Genomic DNA, 7,215 nt, shown 5'->3' with positions numbered 1-7,215 from the left:
TGAGACCACAGGCACATGCCACCATGCCTGGCTGTTTTTTTTTTTTGTTTTTTTTTTTTTAATTTTTGTAGAGACAAGGCCTCCCTGTGTTGCCCGGGTAGGTCTTGAACTCCTGGGCTTAAACAATCCTCCCTCCTCAGCCTCCTAAAGTGCTGGGATTATAAGCGTGAGCTTCTGCTCCCTGCTCTAAAAATAATTTTGACATGATGACCACTGTGCTATTCTTTGCTAGATACAAGCAAACATTTTACAGACCTGAAAGTGTTAACACAGCTTTCAAAACAAACTAATTTTATAACCCAATCTAGGTTCAGCTCCACAGAAATTAAGCTCTCTGATAATATTTTTGATACAAGAATTCAATTAGTGTATCTGGATCTGATTGACAAGATAGTGGGGCAGTTGTATGAGGTAGATATTATTACTATCTCCTCATTTCATAGAAGATAAAAATGAGGTTTTGAGAAAAATATTTGCCCATGATAGTCACAGAGAGTATCTCCCAAGGTCACCTAAAATTTTCAGAAGACAGTAAGTGAAGGAATGGTCTAAACTCAGTTCTACTGACTCTGAAGCCTAGGAACTTGAATGGCTACTCTATGAGCCTCCTGTATGTGAGGGAGTTAGACCCTGTGTTAAGAAACTGGATTCCCTCCTAGCAAATTTCAAGTATAAAGCTGAAGAAAAAAAGGAAGAAATAGAATACTCCTCATGTAACCATCTCTCTCTTCTTTTCAGGGGGCAAGAACTGTGCCAGCTTTATGATTGTGCCCATTCTCTCAGGGTCCCAGAGCTGCACGTGTCTCTCCACTTCCACCCTACTCTCTTCTTAAAGCACAGGATTTTGGGCTCTTCCCTTCCAGACTGGCTGTACTTTCATTCCCCATCCTCCTTTCCTACCTGTCCTTTATCTTCTGTGGTTACAGCTCTTCTCTCGATCATCCTATTGGACTTTTAACATCTCGATGGAAAGAAAAAAGTTTGCAGCAAATGAATTTAGATGTAATGTCCATCCACTGATACTGAAATATTTTGTTTACCTTCAGGTAGTGTTTTTTTGGGGGCTGTGACAGTATGCTCTCACGTTTTATCATAACTACAAAAGAAAAGAACAACAGAACAGTCATAGCAGCAAGAGTTTTGAGTTTTGTGTCCCAGAACATTGGTTTTCTGTTTCTGGCATAGTTGAACACAGGAGTGAAATCTGGGAAGAATGGGAGGAAACTCAAATGAGTCTTCCATGTAGGACCTGCTTTATTTCTCAGGCATCTTGCTACAGTGCCTGTGAAGAACATGAGCTTTTCAAAAATTTTTCTTAGCTTTTATTTTTGTTTTAGACGTAACAATGTCTTGGTTTTGAAAATGCAATAACAAGGCTGGGGGCAGTGGCTTACGCCTGTAATCCCAGCACTTTGGGAGGCTGAGGCGGGTGGATCACCTGAGGTTGGGAGTTCCAGACCAGCCTGACCAATATGGAGAAACCCCGTCTCTACTAAAAACCACAAAATTAGCCGGGCGTGGTGGCACATGCTTGTAATCCCAGCTACTCAGGAGGCTGAGGCAGGAGAATCGCTTGAACTCGGGACGTGGAGGTTGCCGTGAGCTGATATGGTGCCATTGCACTCCAGCCTGGGCAACAGGAGCGAAACTCCATCTTAAAAGAGAAAAAAAAAATCCAATAATGTTAAAGGGTTATAATAAAAGTTAACTCTCTCGCTATCCTTCAGTCCCAGTTGTTCTTTGATAGTTACCTCCACGTCTCTAAATAATATGCTTTTACCGCCATTTCTTGACTTGTAAATTTTGAAATCGGTTAACTTCCTGCTATGATAGTGTCAAAAAGAAAATCAGATCAAATTAGAAGAATTTTTAAAGTTTATTGTTATACAAAAAGAAAAAGTACAGATCATGATGAGGGAGACTTCAATCCAAGGGGTAGGAAGATGGCCTTCCAGCAGTTCCAGCTCAGTTTATGGAGCATAAAGGAGGAAGTATCTTGACCTTTTTTGTGATTGGTTGGTATGCTTTAACATTCTTTTTAAGGCAAGCAGAGCTGTTTAAGCTGATTTTTTCTATAGTTGATTGATTTAATTTCACTGAATCATGCTGACAAGGACATAAAGCTTCTGTTTTGTGTTTCATTTACGATTAGAGCTAGCATTTGGGGGAAATTAGGATGACTTCAGTTTTGGTGGTGTGGTTATTGGGCTGTTGACCTTGAATTATGTCTAAACTGTGGCCTTCACTTTTTTTTTTTTTTTTTTTTTAACAATAGGAAGAATGTAGATCTCTTCCATCATGCTCTGCCTTTCCTATGATAAAATCATCTTTGGTGATGTCAATTATGTTTACAACATGAAGAATATGTACATATTCGTTATGCAACCAAATCCTGACTGTAAGAATATTTCCTTCTTTAAAGAGCATTCTACTCTTCTTGCTATTTTCTACTTTAGCATTCTCATATCTTTAGGATGTCCCAATCCTTAAGTGGTCTGTGAGCTGGGGTCTTATAAGGTAATTTGGCTAACGCTTTAGGCTATTATCAGTTACCACCTCTGTGCCCTGTTTCCATCTTTCAGGAACTTGTGGGTATTTCTCATCTGCCGAAGGTCCCTTTCTCACTGTCTTTGTTGGTTTATGGTATTTCATTTCACTACTGAGTTTTAATTAGATCTGCAAGGAGAGAAAATAAACAAAGTGGTTAATCTATATTCTTAATTTGGGAGTCTCAGGTTACAATCAGGGACGTAAGATTTTCAGAGGTGGGCTTTAGAAAGAGCTCTCTGCTGTGTAGAAAAGATCCTGGAGGGCGTGAGTCTGGAAGCAGGGAGTCAGCCAGGAGGGAAAGATGGGATTTTCTGCCTGATTGAGTGACTTTGACATCAGGGGATGCAGAGTCATAGGCCTGTGTCATACCCATTTGGCCTGTCACTGGCCTTGTGGCCATGGTTAAGCTACTTTATTTTTCTAAGCCCCAGTTTTCTTATCTATAGCTCTATAATTCCCATAACTCATTTTTAGTACATACAAAAATACAAAAATCTAATTTAAAACAAGCAGTAAAGAAAGAAAAAGAATCATACGAAATAAAAAGAGCCTAGTCTCTTTTATCCTGCCCACTCTCTTTGAATACATCTTTTTATATTTTCTCAGAGTAACAGCACAACTTAGCTTGAATACCTCTCAGCCAAAAGACTTCTAGAAGCAGTGTCTTCTAGAACTGGCCTTCTAGTATTGGAGTCACTATACTTATGGCCCTGCTTTGGTAGCTGAGTTGAGTCTAAAGCTTACTTTATGAAGAGATTCCTTTCCAGGGAACATCTTCGGGTGGGAGGAGTTCACGTGAGAATAGAGAAGCTGATTTGCTTATACTGGGCTTAAACCTTTGGCATTACCATTAACCATGCCGTGAAAAGACATTATGGTATCCCAGGATGGAGAAAACAAGCAAAAGGACTTTGAGAGATGTCCAAATTAATCTTTAAAATGCATTCTATGACTAAGAAACATTTTAATCTTGGACTCAGTACAAAATTTCAAAACTTAAACTCAATGAGCCGTAATAGGACTAATCATAAAATTCTTAACGGTAACAGCCTTTAATTATTGCAAGCTGTAGCAATGCCTTGTAATGCTAACACAGATGATATGCTACCACACTCTTTTTTCAAAGGGTAGAACTATTTCAAGTACCCTACAAAATAATTACACTTCAAAGTGCTCCCTAGGCTTGGGGCCAAAAAAGGAAAAAAAAGCAAAAGGGAGAAAGTAAAACCATACAAAGACAGAAAGCTTTCACCTCTGTAGGATTTTATCTCAATTTATTGACATGATATGATAATTGTAATTGGAATTATACTGAATTCCATTATTTCAGATCTGAGGAACTAAAATTCATAGACTTATTCATGTTAAAACTGAGAGTAATTTGTTCAAAATATCCTGGTGAGAAGAAAATTGCCTTACGTCTTTGAGGGGTCGTAATGGTTTTCACGGTGTCTCCAATAAACCCATTGCAGGACATAACAGATAATTGAAAACAAAAGCTGAACATATTAAGTCTGTTAGTATCAAGGTTAAAGTAGTGGAATAAAGTATTCAGCTTAAGTGATGCTATTAATGCAGTGCCTTCACATGTGGTCCATCTAACACATTAATACTTAATATGGCACTTATGCTTTTCATAGAAAGCTTCTACTCTCACTGATAATTTGAATATTTTTTGGAAGGTAGAAAATTTTTTCCACAATGAACATTTTTTCCTAAAAACCTTTTAACTGTAGGTTAATTCAGCAATTGTGGCATGATCAAAAAAGACCAAAACTAACCTGAGGGACAAATCATCGTGACTGCCAGACCCATGAATTTATTGTCTTATCCTGTAAAATGAAAACATATTTATAGTATCTATGCCAATAACACATAGACTGACGAAAGCAACTGTATTGAACTCATGAATGGCATTAAGCCTGTATTTTCCCCAAAACCTTGAGGGGAAACATTTTTTTTTTAAATTTTTTCAGTTATTTAAAAAGAATACCTTCCCCCATCTCCATTTTTTCCCTTGTTTTGCATCCTGTATTTGTCCACTGCACTTTTTGTTCATGTTATTTCCTCCTATTATTTTCTCTTCCCTCTTTATTTCCTCCCTCCCTCCTGCTTTCCTTCCACATTTTACTTTTGCAGCCTTCTTCTAAGCAACAGAAAGACAGAGGCAGTGAATTATATGCTTATTCAAAGTGTTGAAATCATAGAATCTTCAGTATTTACATAAATCAAAGCCATGAGAAGACCCTGTTTCTACTTTAAGTTTTTTTCATCCCTACCCTGAGCTTATCGCCAGTGATATCCATTAATATAACTGAATAAATTAATAGTATTTGAATAAGTCAATATTACTATTTAACTCTCTTACTCAGGTCTTTATTGTCTCCAATCCAAACTATTTGCAGCCATGAAGGATTTTTGGGCATACAAATGGGACCGTCTTTTGCCTCAGAAATCTCTGTGGCTTCCCAGCAACCACAGCAATGCCATCACCCTTGATATATTAGGCTCATCACTGTATGATCTCTGCCAGCGGTTCCAGTCTCTTCTGCCTCCCTCCCCTAATGGCAGCATTCCCCTCCTAGACTTCAGACTTTACTTCTGCTTTTCTCTCAGCTGTCTCATTCTTTCTTCCACTTATCTGACTCCTTAGCAGTCTTTAAATTTCAATCCAAATTAGACATTTCCATGGTAAATATCCCTGATGCCTCCTTTCTCAGGCAGATTGAAGCGTAATTTTCCCTGGGCTCCCATTTTAATTTGTGAGTACCCACCCATTAATATATGTGTTAATTCCATGTATGTTTGCGTGCCTTCACACAAGACGCAGAATTCTAAATTCCTTGAAGGCAGACTGTAATCCAGACTCAGGTCTTTCTGACTTCAAAAGTCACTATGTTTTGTGTCATATTGGATGTGAAAGGTTGATGTCAATGGAGAAGTTGAAGGTGCCGCTGAGATCTCAAATTTAACTCATTGGAAAGATGGTGATATCGTGGATGGAGAGAGGAAGCTGAAGGAGTAGGTTGTGGGTGGTAACATTAAATACCCATAATGGATGATTTGAATAAAAAGAGAAATTGGGTGAAGAATGGTTTGCTGAGAAAGGCCAGTATTAAAGGCATGATGACAGGAGCTCGAAGAAGCAGTCAGAAAGGACAAAAGCAAGGATAGAAGCCAAAATAGACACATTTTTAAGGAGAAAGGAGTTAACATGTTAAAATGCTTTAATAAGTCCATTAAGTTTCTGGGCTCAAAATAGACCATTGTACATTGAGTTTGATAAATAAAAAATCATTTCAAAGAAATTTCAGAATCTGGGGTGGGATAAATCAAATTGTAATAAATTCTAGAGGGAGATGAAGTTGGAGAAGTATAGATTTGTATGCCATTTATGATGTTTGGACTTGAAAGTGGGTAAGGAAGAGAGGGTGGTATAGTTGCTGTAGGACCTATCTTAACTTGAAGGGAGAAAGAAGCTTATGTGAAGGAATTTTTAACATACTTGTAGGTTTAAAGAAGGCAGCTGGCAGGGATGAAGGATTTGAAAGTGCAGAAAATATGAAATATAATTGATGGGATTAATAGGTACAAGAGAAATAAAGGGGGCAGAATGCAGAGGACAGATGGACAGCTCAGCCTGGGTGAACAGACTTTCTCTAGATGGATGAATGGATGGATGGACAGACGGGATATTGACTGAAGAGGTAGTTATATGTGGCAAAGAATAGGGAGAGACTGGGTAACTTTATAACCTATGATCTTGATTTTTCTTTTGCTAAATGAGACAAACTCTGTGAATTGAAAAGATATTATAAGTGTTAGCTTTCTCTCTCTGTCTTGTCTTTCGGATTTTATGATGTTGGGGTGGGCATCACCTGCTTTAGTCCAACTGATGAATCTATCAGTTGCCATTCATATTAGTCTCAGGTGAGCAACAATCTTCTGTCACTCATTATGGAAAAGCAATTAAGCAGTACTAATGGACTGAACAGGCATTTACCTTTAATTTTGATATCTGAAGGTTTTTAAAAAATGCTTATGCAGGAAAATAATTTTTTCTTTTCTTGGTAGGATGGCTGGTTTCAGTATTTAATGCAATTAAAAGCAAACAAGCTTCGTAGTGTGTAGCTTTGCTTACTGGGTTAGTATAATTGCACAGGGTGAAGTTGGAGATGTACATATAATGCTTGGAAAGAATTGGGGGGCCTTGAAAGATTAGTTTTGGTAAAAATAAAATGTTACACTCGTAGGACCAAAACACCCAAAGCAGAGTAGGGGGCCTACCCGAGGGACAGGAAGTCAGCATCTTCATCTTCTTATCTGAAATTTTCAGGTAGTATAACTTGGGGGTAGGTCATATTTTAATTCATCCATATTTTCCAGACAAACACACTTAATTCTGTATGATTGCCTGGGCATAGATATCAATATTTCCCCCAAATCATCACTGTGTTTAATTCGTGAAATCTTTGTTTTTATGAAATCTTTGTTTTATGTTTTAAATGCCTTCAACTATTAAGTACAGTCTACTTTAAATATTTGATAGGTTAATGAAAAGGTTTTGAGTATTTAATTTTTAAAAATGGATTTTTTTTCAATATGAGTTGAAATTCTCAATATAAAGAGGCCTTGGGGATTGGCTTTTTTGGCAAAATCATAATT

Source organism: Mandrillus leucophaeus, unplaced genomic scaffold (assembly GCF_000951045.1).
Source record: "Mandrillus leucophaeus isolate KB7577 unplaced genomic scaffold, Mleu.le_1.0 Scaffold588, whole genome shotgun sequence".
Taxonomy (NCBI): domain Eukaryota; kingdom Metazoa; phylum Chordata; class Mammalia; order Primates; family Cercopithecidae; genus Mandrillus; species Mandrillus leucophaeus.
Note: the sequence above shows the minus strand (reverse complement) of the source record.